The following is a 14,932-nucleotide window of genomic DNA, read 5'->3' as shown; positions in this document are numbered from 1 at the left end:
CACCTGCAGATTTGCAGGGAGCTGTCACCTGTACCAGCACCTGACCTGCTTACCTCATCACAGATAACAGGCAAAGCTGTGTGCAGTGGCTGGACTCAACCAGCACTCACTCATGCATCTGCCTCCATTCTGTGCCTGGTGCATCCATAGCAAAATGAAACCTAAACCCATAGTTTGAGCTGAGTGCAGCCTGTAAGATGGGTTTGTAAAATTAGACAAGCAGGCTTGCACAAAGGTGCCATCATCCACAGATATTCTTGGCTGGTGAAGTGACACCCTAGAGATCTTGTGACAAAGATGACATTCATCACCAGTGGCCAGTGGATTATTCAATTATGCCTATGTAATGGAGCCTCGATAAAAACCAACAAGACAGGGTTCATAGAGCTTTTGTGTAACTGAGCACATACAGTGTTCTAGAAAATGGTGTGCTCATAAAAAGAGACACTGATAATTGTAAAGGTCATACAAAGTGTAGGGGTGTTTGTTTTGAAAGAAGTTTCGGCCTTTAATAATGTGTCCAGAATTTTAACTTATTAACTAGAACATACACTAAAGTAACCTAAATCTGCACATTCCACACATTAGAACCTGGATATTTCCACCAAAATCATTCCATAATTCACTAATGTGGTGTAACAAGTTTTACTTTAGAGCGATAAAGTTTTCTTTTGTTAACTGGGTAAGAACTAGACATTTATAAAGGAAAAGAAAATCAAGCGATATCTCACCACCAATTCTAGTCATGTGCTCAGTTTAGGAGAATGATCGTCAGTGGATTTTGTGCCATAAGCATTTATTCTAAAAGATAAGTCTTTTATAATTGTGTGTCTCTGAAGCGTTTGTGCCACTATAAAGTCAAGGGCACCATCTCCAATAGTTCTGTGTCTTTCTGGGAGGGAAGCTAAGGCTGCTTTATATCCCAATAGGGGTATTCTAGGATATAAAAATACGACAAAATCAACATTATTACAGGATTCTCTGTCATAAACATCTAATAAAACACAACTCTGGTCTTATGTATAGCAGTAGCCATAGATACATATTAGAGCTTGCAAGAAGAGTCTAGTACGCAACAGTCTGTTTTTATATTTGGGCTTAGGTGTGCATAAAATAATCACATTTGGGCAAAGAAGCTGTTTTGTTACTCCTTGTAAAGCTACAGTGCTTAAAAATGATGTGATAATTTAAATACATAGCTTGGACATTTCCAGTTCTGTTTCCAAGCCTTAGCTATGGGTGAAATTGTTTTGGGCTATGAAGATGGATTAGGGCATCTTGCAACTCCTGATGCATTTGGTGCCCCTTAGTTCTTGTGTCCTGAGCAGACAGACTGACAATTAAAACTCATCAATTTTATTTTCAACATACTTTAACCTGGATTCTATCCCTTGGGCTGAGCTCCAGATCTTCCTCAGCACCTCACACTCTCTCTCATTGGCCTGTTCCAACTCCAACTTAATATTACAGTGAACAAGGGCCTTACATTCTTCCAGTACAATTGGATTGTATGAGGCAAGCTCCTTAATTTGAATCATAACCTCTTGGGTGAAAGTCCCAGTCAAAAATACCTGAGAGACCAGGCCTTTGGTGCATGCCTCCAGTGCTGTCAGCTTTCACCCAGCAATTAACATTTCATTGGCAGATGCTTTACCCATCATTTTGGGGAATGTAATAGAAGAACAGCCATCTGGACTCTGTCCAAAGGTCGTATAAGGGGTTTGGAACCAAGGCTTTTCATTAGCCCACACGAGATCACAAAGAGGCAGGATGGATGCACCTAGTCCAATGGCAGGGCCATTGACTGATACAACAATAGGCTTTTTAAATTGAATAAAAAATCCAGTATTCACAAAGTTCTTGATGGTGTCCACCATTTCAAGGCTTGCTCTGTTTCTGTCGTTCCTTAAGTGCTTCACAAAGTACCCAAAATCAAGACAGCAGCAAAAGACACTTCCAGCTGCACTGAACAGCATGAGCTTGCTGTCATCTGCAGCAGTGCTATTCAGAGCATTAACCATTTGTTTAATTACTTCTGTATTCAGTGCATTTTTTTCTGTCGATCTAGTTGATAGCACTATCTGGGTGAATCCAACCTCTTTCTTCACTACAATGTCTCTGTATGTGCTGGCACTTTCTGTTAGCCTTATGGTGAAGTGCATCTTCTTGACAAAAGGCTGGTCTCTGCTGTCATCAGTAATATTTCTTTGCCCACCTTTCACTCTTGGAACTGAGGTATGCATGTCTGTTGTCCCATTGGCTGCTAATGGATCTATTAATACCACTATACCTTTTCGGGTAGCTGAACCTGTGGCCATGGAAGCAGTAACTGAGCCAGACATCTGTGACATTAGTGGGTGTATCTGAGTCCTGTTCTGTATTCCAGTCTGTTCTGCACCAGGACTTGACAAAGGGTCCCGGAGGAGTTTCCCTTCTGTCACCTTGAAGACCACCGTGTCCTGCTGATCTGCTGCAATAGGGTCCAGTTTCTCAAGTTTCTGAAAGCCACTCACAGTTTTCTTGTGGTTAAAGGGGTGTCAGGTGCAAGGGTCTCGATAGTTGAATTTATTATCTCCATATTCCTTGTGTTGGAGAGAATTGAAGCTGCCTTTCTCCTAACGTTCTTGCTGGCAGCAAATAACTTGCGGTTTTTGGACCTGTGGTGTTTATCAGTCACTAGCGTTTTAGGAGAGTTCTTAGAATAGTTTGCTTTTGTAGATCTGGAAGTTCTTCTTCTGGCATTGTTTGAAAAAATCCTACTGGTTGTAGTCCATGTGAGTTTTTTCTGTTTTTCAGTCTGTCGTCTATGAAAATCAGGTACGCATTTTTCACAGTTCATGAGGTGCTGCTCTGGGTCCCAGGTGTCATCCTGGTTGTCATAACCTTTCCACCGAACCAAATACTCTGTATTCCCATTTTTATCCTGTCTTTTGTCAACAATAGTTTCAACCTCAAACTCCTGGGAAGCCATGAGGAAAGACACGGGATTGGAACAGTTGCTGTGCCACCTTTGTTTCAGTTGCGTCTCCACATAGACACTTCTTTCTGTCTCCAGCTCTTCACCAGGTTCTGTGTATGGATGAACCTCTTCTATTTGGTCACCACTGGTGTAGTGAAAATTGTGCGAAATAGCAGCTATGCCATGTGACTGAACCTCTCCACACTTACTGCCTGGTGGGACAGCTTGGGCTTTGTCTCACGGTGCGTGACAGCTTGCTCAGTAGCCTCAGTTAAGAGTAGCTAAATCCACAGCCCCAACCCTCTGGTGTAGTACAGAAAGCTTTCTTCCTGCCTGTTACTCTTTTGTGTTTCTTTGTTTAGTTGTGGTTGCTATGACGATTATATGGAACATTCTAATGTTGTAACATTTTTAAAGTTACACTAGCTTACCTTCAGTAACATACAAAGCCTTTACTCCCGTATAATGTACCTCCATTATTTCACTTACTGAGTTCTCAAAATTATATCTTTATTCATTTTATGTCAAAAACACGAATTAGTGGTAGTTTTTTTACTAAATATATTTGTGTTTTAAGTTATGTGGAGGACAAATTGTGGAGGTGCACATTGTTAATTGTTCTTTTCGTTTTGTTTTGTTTTGAGATGGAGTCTCGCCCTGTCAACCAGGCTGGAGTGCAGTGGTGCAATCTCGGCTCACTACAAGCTCCGCCTCCCGGATTCACGCCATTCTCCTGTCGCAGCCTCCCAAGTAACTGAGACTACAGGCACCTGCCACCTGGCCCGGCGAATTTTTTTGTATTTTTCGTAGAGACGGGGTTTCACCGTGTCAGCCAGGATTGTCTCGATCTCCTGACCTCGTGATCCACGCACCTCAGTCTCACAAAATGCTGGGATTACAGACGTGAGCCACTGCGCCCGGCCAAATTTTTTATCTTACATATTTGTTCATGTATTTATCTTTACCTTAATCTTTGTTTGTTCATAGTGCTTTTGAGTGTTCTGTCCATTCTACCCTGAAGTACTCCATAAGAAATTTCTTAAAGGGTAGTCTACTTGTAAAAGGTGCCAGTTTTTATTTGGGAATGCCAGAATTTGTTCCTCACCTTTGATGGACAGTTTGGTGGATCATAATGTTTAGGTTTGACAGTTTTTTCTGACATCACTTGGAATATATTAGGCTACTGCTTTCTATCGTTTTAGTTTTCAGATAAGAAATCTACTGCTTTTCAGTGGTTATTCAGATAAACGATCCACTGGTTATTTTTAGGGTCCCTTTTACATGACTAGCTACTTCTCCTGCTTCCCTTGAAAATCCTCAAGATTCTCTTTGTATTTATTTTAGACAGTTTAATTATCAGGTAAGTTTGAGTTTGTTTCTTTGAGTTTTTGTTACTCGGAGTCTGTTGAGCTCCTTGGGTGCTTACTTACTGTCTTAAGTTGTTGCATTCTTTATGACTATGTTGTTAAATAGTATCCATGATTTTTTGTCTCTTCCTTGGAACTTCCAAAATGCATAGGTACGGCTGCTTGGTGGTGTCCCTCAGGTTTCTAGGCTGTATAAATCTGCCTTGCCCCTTTTCAGACTCCACTGGTGACCACTATATGGTTGACTGACCCCAAGGGTGTGTATCACAGCGTGGGGACAGTGTGTCAGTTGGTCTCGGAAGGCTGATGCATCCCAGAGCTCAATTCCCAGACTTCAATCATTGCAGTCTCATTAGTGCACTACAATCTAGAAATCTCTAATTGTGAGGTATCACACAGAGTTCTTTGTCTCATGGCCAAGAAAATTAAGGAGGATGGATGCAAAAAGGTTGAATCAAAGCTTTTATAAGTGAAAGTAAAAATCTCTTCACAGTGGGGGTGTAATGTGAGTGGTTTAACCTACTATGAGGCTGTACTTTACAGTTTCTAAGGGCAGAGAAGTAAAGAAATGTGCTTAGTGTTCTTGGAATAGGTGTTATTCGGCTTGGCCCTGAAACTTGGCCTTGGATTCATCTGGAGCTGAAGTGGTGATTTGTAGAAGCTACAAGGCTCAGCCTTGGAACTTGGCCCTGGACCAAGAAGGAGCTGAAGTGACAGCTTGGCCTGAGACCTTGGCCTGGGCTCAATCAAGGGATGAAGTAATGTCTCATGGCCACAATAATTAAGGAGGCTGGATGATGCAAAGTTCAAGTAGGAACTAAAGTAACACAACAGCCATCTGGACTCTGTCCAGTTGTCATATAAGGGGTTTGAAACCAAGGCTTTTCATTAGCTCAGAAGAAATCACAAAGAGGCCGTGTGGATGCACCTATTCCAAAGGATGGGCCACTGACTGATACAAAAATAGGCTTTTAAAAGTGATTGAAAGTATTCACAAAGTTCTTGATGGTGTTCACCATCTGAAGGCTTGTTCTGTTTCTATCCTTCCTTAAATACTTCAGAAAGTACCCCAAATCAAGACCACTGCAAAAGACACTTCCAGCTGCACTGAACAGCACAAGCTTGCTGCCACCCACAGCAGCCCTATTCAGAGAATTAACCATTTCTTTAATTACTTCTATATTCAGTACATTTTTTATGTCGATCTAGTTTATAGCAACATCTGGGCGAATCTGTCCTCTTTCTTCACTGCAATATCTCTGTATGTGCTGGCACTTTCTGCTAGGCCTATGATGAGGTACATCTTCTGGATAAAAAGCTGGTCTCTGCCAGTGTCAGTAATATTTCTTTGCCCAACTTTCACTCTTGCAACTAATGTATGCACATCTGTTTTTCCATTGGATGCTGATAAGCCCATTAATACCACTATACCTTTTTTGGTAGCTGAGTCTGCAGCTATGGAAGCCATAACTGAGCCAGACCTCTGAGAAAATAGTGGGTGAATCTGGGTCTTGCTCTCTATTCCACACTGTCCTGCCCTGGGATCTGATGAAGCCCTGATGATCTTCCCTTCCTCCTCCTTGAAGACCACTGTATCCTGCTGATCTGCTGCAATAGGGTCCAGATTCTAGAGTTCCTGAATGCCACTCACTGTGTTCTTGTTGTTAAAGGGGTTGTAAGGGGCAAGTGTCTTTCTTGATAGTTGAACACAGTAGCTCCATATTCTTTGGGTCTGACAGAGGTGACCCTGGATTACTGCTAACATTCTGGCTGGCAGAACATAACTGGCTGCTTTTGAATTTGTGGTGTTGGCCAGACACTAGCCTTTTAGGAGTATTCTTAGAAAAGTTGGGCTTGGTAGATGTAGAAGTTCATCTTCTGGTATTGTTTGAAAAAGTTCTAGTTGTTCTGGTCCATGCCACTTTTTTACTTTTTCTGTTTTTCAGTCTGTCATCTGTTAAAGTCATATATACATTTTTGACCAGTGCTGCTCTGGTTCCCAAGTGTCATACTGTTTCTTCTTAACCTTTCCAACAGCACAATTTTTTTTTTTTTTTTTTTTTTAGACAAACTCTTGAGCTATCACCCAGGCAGGAGTACCGTGGCACAATTGCACAATCTCGGCTCACTGCAACCTCCACCTCCTGGGTTCATGCGATTCTCCTGCCTCAGCCTCTCAGGTAGCTGAGATTACAGGGGCCTGCCACCACGCCTGGCTAACTTTATGATTTTTAGTAGAAAGAGGTTTTCACTGTATTAGCCAGAATGGTCTCCATCTCCTGAACTCGTGATCTGCCCACCTCAGCCTTGCAAAATGCTGGGATTACAGGCATGAGCCACTGTGCCTGGCCTCTGTCTTTCCATTTTTGTTTCGTCTTTTGTCAACAATAGTTTCAACCTCAAACTCCTGGAAAGCCAGGAAGAAAGACAGGATTGGAGCAGTTGCTGTGCCAAATTTGTTCCATTTGCGTCTCCACATAGCCACTTCTTTCTGCCTCCAGTTCTTTACCAGGTTCTGTGTATGGATGAGCGTATTCTATTTCATCACCACTGATGTAGTGAAAATTGTTTGAAATAGCAGCTATGCTATGGGCTTTAGGCTCTCCACACTTACGCCCTGGTGGGACAGCTTGGGCTTTGTCTCATGGTGTATGATAGCTGGCTTAGTAGCCTCAAGTGTGAGCAGCTAAATCCACGTCTCTTACTCTCTGGTGTAGTACGGAAAGCTTTCTACCCACCTGTTACTCTTTTTCTTTTTTAATTGTCATTGATACTGTGATTACATTGAATATTCTAAAGGTATTCCACTTTTAAAGTTATACTAGCTGACTTTCAATAACACACAAATCCCTTAACCCTGTATAACTGCACCCCCATGATTTCCTTATTGAGTTCTCAAAATCATACCTTTATGCATCGTATGTCAAAAACGCAAGTTAGTGATAGTATTTTTATTAAATATATTTGTGTTTTAAATTGCATGGGAAACACATTGTGGAGTTGTACACTGTTATTCTTTATGCTTTATAATAGCTTATATATTTATCTTTACCTTAATATATGTTCATTCATACTGCTCTTTATTATCTGTTCATTTTACCGTGAAGTATCCCATAAGGCATTTTTTAAAAAGATAGTCTACTGGCAAAATGTCCCAGCTTTTATCTGGAAACGTCATAATTTCTCCCTCACTTATAAGGGACAATGTTTTGAACATAAGATTTCTGTTCAAAAGTTTTTTCTCACATCATTTGGAATATGTTAATCTATTGCTTTCTGTCCTCTGAGTTTTCAGATAAGATATCTGCTGATTATTTTTGAGGGTTACTAGCCAGTAACATAACTAGCCACTTCTTTTGTTGCTTTCAGGATTTTCTCTGTCTTTCTTTTGAAGAGTTTAATTATCATATAATTTGAGTTTGTTTATTTGAGTTTCTCTTCCTTGGAGTTTGTTGCCTTTGACATTCTTTAACATTATTGTTTCTAAATAGTCTTCCTGATTCTTTTTCTCATCCTTTGAACTTCCAGTATGCGTAATATGGCTTCTTGATAGCGTTCCACAGCATTTTAGGCTTTATTCCCATTGCTTTATACTTCTTCTATCATTTCCTAACTTAATTATGTCAACACAATTCATTATATATGTGTGTGTGTGTGTGTGTGTATGTGTGTGTGTGTGTGTGTATGATTAATTTTGAATGTTTTAGTCTACAAATGTCTTAAGAGAAAAAGAAGAACAATCAGGAAAAAATATTTTCACTTTTTAAATCTACTGAAAGTTGGTTGCACAGAGGGACAAAGAGCCTGCATAATATTTGGGGAATATAATAATGACTATTCACCTCTGTCGGGACCTCCATAAGCAGAAGCAGCAATCGGCAAATGAGTCCTCCTGAGATTTGGAGGACAGGGTCCTTTTTGTTTGCCATGGCTCTTGTAAGCTGCTCCAGAAATATTTGCAAGGCAGCATCCCACAGTGGTGGTCATTAAAGAATAAGTAGCTGCTGTTGATCTGTGCTATAAAATTGATAAAATTTAATTTTTATTTACTTCACAAATCTTTTTTTAGAAGCTGTAAACCTTCAGGTAGACTCGGAATTCTATAGTAATTGCATCATACTAATCCTGCCACTGCACCCATTGTATAGTTGAAGAGACGGATATACAGTGATCCCTTGTACATTGCAGAACTTTCCCAGAATCTAGTATTATTTTACTTTGACCTATTTGTCTTTGCACCTAAAGTATGCCTTGCATAGAAGTCACAAAAGCGACTCCTTCATTTAAGGATACACTTGCAACAACGTGTGCCTTTTTAAGCAAGAGCTCACATTTACAGTTCTTACAAGTAAAATATTACATACTCTGACATTGACTTACATGTTTTCCATATGCTCTTTCTCTTGCTTGATCCTCAATTTCTTTTTTGTTCATTTAAAAAAATCGGGATAATTTTTAAAAAGTGCTGTTGTATTTTTCATATTACAATTAGGTGTACTTGGGATTTCAATTATTATCAAAAACTTAAAGTAGCCTACTATGAAGAATACTAACTTGTGTGAACAATTTAATGTTTAAGGTCAGCAGTATAAAAATATGCTGCTCTTGTAGTTTTCCATCCTTCCCAATTTATATTACTTTCTCTGATTTTATCTGTGCACACAGATGGTTCATTAGCAGTTAAGTTTGCCAGGGTTGAAAGAACAATAGCGTTTTGTTATAGAGAAGCTTAAGGCACAATTTCCTTTAGCTTTTCTTTATCTATATATGTTTTGTTAGTTTCATTTTACCAGTTATATATTTCAGGTTTGATAGCATTTTTCTTAAAACTTGGATATCCCACCACCTTCTGACTCCATGGATTCAGCTGAACAATCATGCGTTAATTTTAATTGAGACCTTCTTGTACATAGCAAGTTGCTATTCACTTTCTGCTTTTACAGTTTTCTTTGTATTGGCTCTTGATTGCCTATAATGTTTTCTGATATGGCTATCATTGACTATATTGTGGTTGAAGATTTTTGTCCTCTTTCATCTTCCAGATTGCAGCTTTTAAGTTCAGTCATTTTTGCCTTAAAAATTTTTGGCCTCTGTTTTTCTTCATTTATATGATGCTCATAATGCACGTACCAGTATAACGCATGGTGTTCTATTTACTCTTCAGTTTTTTTTTTCTTTTTCACTTTCTTTAAATTGTACTTCTCAGACTGGGTTATTTCAGTTTTTATTCCTTCAGATTGAGTGAATATTTACTTTCTCAAATCTGCGGTTAAATCCCTTTAATATCTTCAGTAGTTTTCCCGTTTTTATGGATTCTTTTATAATTTGTCTCATTGATGCTCTCAGGTTATTGTTTCATCATTTGTCCATCATTTCTCTTTAGCCTGACTTAAAACTATTGTTTTAAGTTCTTTGTCTATAAAATTTGGGACACATTTAATTCCTGCATTTAGTTTACATTGTTCAAAACTTTCTGTTTGTTTTTGTGTTTTTGGTTTTCAGAAAACTATATTTGAAATGCCATAATGTGCTAACACTGAATGTTACCCTGTATTTGAAATGTCATAACGTGCTAACTCTGAATGCTTTTTGCTATTTCTGAAATGCAACGTGTTAGTTATTAAAAGCTCAGCTTACATTCCATTAGCACTTTGAATAAGAGCAATATGAAAACTATCACCTTTAAATACAGGGTATGTATTAACCCTCTCCTTTAACTCTCAGGGGGGTTGTTTATAATTCTTTCCTAACATTCACTTTCTTCTGACTCTGAAGCTGTAGATAAACTTGAGGGTTAAAGTATATTGTTTTACATTTTTTTAAGAATCTTCCTGTCATAAGCATATACATGATTTTCTAAGTGCTTCAGTATATTAAACTGCTTTTGAATATTCAGATTTTTGCAAATACAAATCTCTCCAACTTTTGCTCCTGTTTATCCTTTGCCTAGTGTAAAAGATAACTGTATTTTTTGTACTCAGCAACTTAAATGTTTGTGACCAATTCCTGGCATTTCCGAGCGAGAGTGACTTCTGAGTTAGGCAAAGGAGAAATAAATGTTTATTTTATCAAATTTTCATATATCCTGTAGAAAGACTGGAAAAAAAAAACACAATAATTTAGCACATAAGGGTTTCTTTGCTTTTTTGAGAAGCAGGAATCAGGTCCTCATTCTGACAATGTGGATTTCGATTCTGAAGTCTTCATCTGTGCCTGGGAGGTGATACGAGAATCCTTAAAGAAAAAACTTTGCCATTTTATGATTGTCTTTCTGGATTAAATGTTTACTTGGTTTATATAAACTATCGATTTTCAGGGTCCAGACCGTTTTTGATGGTTTGGAAATTTTTTTTTTTTTTGGAGTGGTTTGAAACTGCCATCCCTGCCATTTTACTTTTATTTTTATCTACGAAGCACTGAGTGTTTTCTAATTTCAGAGTTTATTGTTATTTATGAGGTTTATGTTTTGTCTCTTGTTTAAAATACTTAAAGTGAATGTTACATTTCCAATTTGCAGTCCCAGGTGTTAGGTTTTTGTTTTAGTGGTCATGTTATAAAGTTTTTGTTTTTTTATTAAGTGAAATTATCAATTTTGTATAAAATGTACGAGGTAAGATTCTCTGTTATAAAGTACATTTTGGTTTTTGTAAAACAAAAATACAATAAGTGGCTTACAAAGTGACTGTCAAATAATTATCTAAAGAAAATAAGAAGAAAATAATGTAAGCATGCTGTAAGATCAACAAGTACAATGATTCCTGGTGGAAGCTGTATAAATTGTTTTTAAAAAGCCAGCTACCTTTGGCTGCAGCAGGCTGTAGACGGGGGAAAATTATAGAGGATGAGCTCATAGAGGTAAAAACCCAGTGATTTTCTTGGGCTTTTATAGGTCTTCAGATTTTACTTTAGATTTCACCCTAACACTGGTTTGTGACTCAAAGTAGAATTGGTAAGGTTGTTACTAGCATCTATTGCTGAGAGGTAAGAAATGCTGCTAAATATCCTAAAATCTTGAGTCTCAGGCACCTTTGAGAAGTTAACAGTGTTGAAACATCTCTCGAGAAAATTATTTTTAAAAGCTCACATTTAGAACTCTTTGATGTTATATTTTGAAGATTTCTTAACTCCAAGTTTGGTTTCCATATAGCAGAAGGAATTGAAAAAGTGTACATAAGTTCCGTTGCTTCAACTTAGGGTAAACATTAGTAAAGTAAGGTCAGTTCAGTTAATCAATGATTAGAAACTAAATGATATATTGTTTATTTCTCTGCTTTTCCTTCCAATTACTTTTTCAATATTTTTGTAAAACATGAGTGTGAAAAAATAAAACCCTAGTCAGCCTCTGTTTTGGAGGTACCAAGGGAGAAATCTCAATGAATGGTATTTGGGATGGAGCTAATCTTTCATACAGCTGAAAGGCATAAGTAATACACATGCATACAGACGCATTGGCACACTATATTATGGATACACATTGTGCATTCAGAAGGCACAATGTGTATCCATAATACAGTCATGAGTGATCCTAGTCATCATATAGTCATGAATGATCCCGGGATATTACAATAAGCGAGTCAAATGGAAACAAAGTTTGCAAGGATTATAGCTGGGGTTATAGGATTTTAAATTTTGCTAAAGTTGTTTAGTAGAACCAATACTCAAATATCTCCTACTTTTTAAAAAATTATTTGATAGAAGTTTGCATAGTGGACAGCTTTGATCAGAATTATTAGTTCTCTGCCAACATAATAAAACTATGCATTCAAAAAAATGCGTATTAGACAATAAGAGAAAATAAAAATCAATGAATGAGGAAACTGATGTAATAGGAACAATTTCTGAAAATGTTAAGATAAATCCAAAAGGAGGTGAATTTCTACAGTGGAAAATCTTTTTCATTTCAATCAAAAATTTGTTTCAGAACATTAGCAAGTAGCAGCAACATGGTAATTATCCAAATTTACACCGTTTCCTTAGTTCCAACTTAACACCTGAGATGTAGGCTCTGTTGCTGATGCTAGGGCTTTCTCCATGAGGCAGAACTCCTAGCCATATAGGGCTTGCTTTTTCTCTGAGGTTAATAAAATGCCATTGAACACCTAAAAGGAAAAGGCAAGTTTAATTTTGTTTGCTTAATATACTAAGGGAGAGCTCTGCTGTTTAGATACATTCTTGGAACAATGCAGAGAGTGTGAAATTGAGGCATTGACAGACATTGAGTTGTGTACAGAAGCTGGCATTATTTGTAGAAACAAAGTTGTTCAGCTAAAATTTGTGGTGAAAGAGGAATATTTATTGAAATCTGTGACTGACCTGATTTTTCAAAGTGCTGGCACTGTTTTATTATTATTACTCTTACTATCACTATTATTACCTGTAACAGCTTTTTCACTAAGGGAGTTAAGCTTTATAGATTACTTAAATTTAAACCTGAATTTGATGGGTACATTTTACAATGCTTGCAGAACCGCTATTACTAAATATTTCTGAAAGTCTAAATTGTCATTTTCTAAGAAGACATAATACACCTTTGTTTTTAAAGAAATGAAGAGTATTTACTAATTGGTAATGGTTTGTTAAATAATTACTCTGATATATGTTCTAGAGCCTTGGAAGTAAGTAAATAGGAAAATAAGTACTTTAAAGTTTTTTTTTTTTTTTCATAGATGCATATGGACCACTGAAGCACATACACACATGTGTATTGTGTATATATGTTAGGATTTTTTTTTATGGAATTAGTTTATGGCACACCATCAAACAAGCTGACTTATTAAAAGAAGGTTTATAGTTTTAATATTTATTCAAATAATGTTTTTTGATTGTATCCTAGGGATAGTGATCAGCTCAAAACCTGAAGGAAGAAGATGGGTGACTTCTCCATTTCCAACTGAGGTACAAGGTTCATCTCACTGGGAGTGCTGGGAAGTGGGGAAGGACAGTGAGTGCAGTGCATCATTGTGACCTGAAGCAATGTGAGGCATCACCTCACCCGGGAAGCAAAAGGGGTCAAGGAATTCCTTTTCCTAGTCAAAGAAAGGGGCACCTGGAAAATCAGGTCACTCTCGCTCTAGTACTGTGCTTTTCCAATGGTCTTAGCAAACAGCACACCAGAAGATGATATCCCATGCCTGCATCAGAGAGTCCTACACTGATGGAACCTCACTCATTGCTAGCACAGCAATCTGAGATCAAATTGCAAGGTGGCAGCATGGATGGGGGAGGGGCGTCCACCATTGCCAAGGCTTGAGTAGGTAAATGAAGCAGCTGGGAAGTTCGAACTCGGTGGAGCCCACCACAGCTCAAGGAGGCCTGCCAGCTTCTGTAGACTCCACCTGTGGGGGCAGGGCACAGCCAAACAAAAGGCAGCAGAAACCTCTGCAGACTTAAATGTCCCTGTCTGACAGCTTTGAAGAGTGTAGTGGTTCTCCCAGCACGCAGATGGATATCTGAGAACAGACAGACTGCCTCCTCAAGTGGGTCTCTGGCCCCCATGTAGCCTAACTGGGAGGCACCCATCAGTAGGGGCAGACTGACACCTCACATGGCCAGGTACTCCCCTGAGACAAAAGTTCCAGAGGAATGATCAGGCAGCACCAGTTGCTGTTCACCAATATCCACTGTTCTGCAGCCTCCGCTGCTGATACCCATGAAAACAGGGTCTGCAGTGGACCTCAGCAAACTCAACAGAACTGCGGCTGAGGGTCTTGACTGTTAGAAGGAAAACTAACAAACAGAAAGGACATCCACACCAAAACCCCATCTGTACGTCACCATCACCAAAGACCAAAGATAGATAAAACCAGAAAGATGGGGAAATAATAGAGCAGAAAAACTGGATGCTCTAAAAATCAGAGCACCTCTCCTCCTCCAAAGGAACACAGCTCCTCACCAGCAACGGAACAAAGATGGACGGAGAATGACTTTGACTATTTGAGAGAAAAAGGCTTCCGATGATCAAACTACTCTGAGCTAAAGGAGGAAGATCGAACCCATGGCAAAGAAGTTGAAAACCTTGAAAAAAAATAGACGAATGGCTAAGTAGAATAACCAATGCAGAGAAGTTCTTAAAGGATGTGATGGAGCTGAAAACCAAGGCACAAGACAAACGTGATGAATGCACAAGCCTCAGTAGCTGATTTGATCAACTGGAAGAAAGGGTATCTGTGATGGAAGATTGAATGAATGAAATGAAGTGAGAAGAGAAGTTCACAGAAAAAAGAATAAAAAGAAATGAACAAAGGTTCCAGGAAATATGGGACTATGTGAAAAGACCAAATCTACGCCTGATTGGTGTGCCTGAAAGTGATGGGGAGAATGGAACCAAGTTGGAAAGCACTGCAGGATATTAGCCACGAGAAGTTCCCCAATCTAGCAAGGCAGGCCAAAATTCAGATTCAGGAAATGCAGAGAACACCACAAAGACACTCGTCAAGAAGAGCAGCTCCAAGACACATAATTGTCAGATTCACCAAAGTTGAAATGAAGGAAAAAATGTTAAGGGCAGCCAGAGAAAAATGTCGGCTTATCCACGAAGGGAAGCCCATCAGACTAACAGCTGATCCCTTGGCAGAAAGTCTACAAGCCAGAAGAGAGTGGGGGCCAA

General features: G+C 38.7%; 1 pseudogene; it reads right to left on the bottom strand.

Annotated features, from left to right (window-relative positions):
- Positions 1–858: 858 nt before the first annotated feature.
- LOC129530223 (testis-specific chromodomain protein Y 1-like) lies at positions 859–2,971 on the bottom strand (annotated as a pseudogene).
- Between the last annotated feature and the right edge of the window lie 11,961 nt (positions 2,972–14,932).

This window comes from Gorilla gorilla, chromosome Y (genome assembly GCF_029281585.2).
Source record: "Gorilla gorilla gorilla isolate KB3781 chromosome Y, NHGRI_mGorGor1-v2.1_pri, whole genome shotgun sequence".
NCBI lineage: Eukaryota > Metazoa > Chordata > Mammalia > Primates > Hominidae > Gorilla > Gorilla gorilla.
The sequence above is the reverse complement of the archived record's forward strand: the minus strand, read 5'-3'. Positions and strand labels throughout refer to the sequence as shown.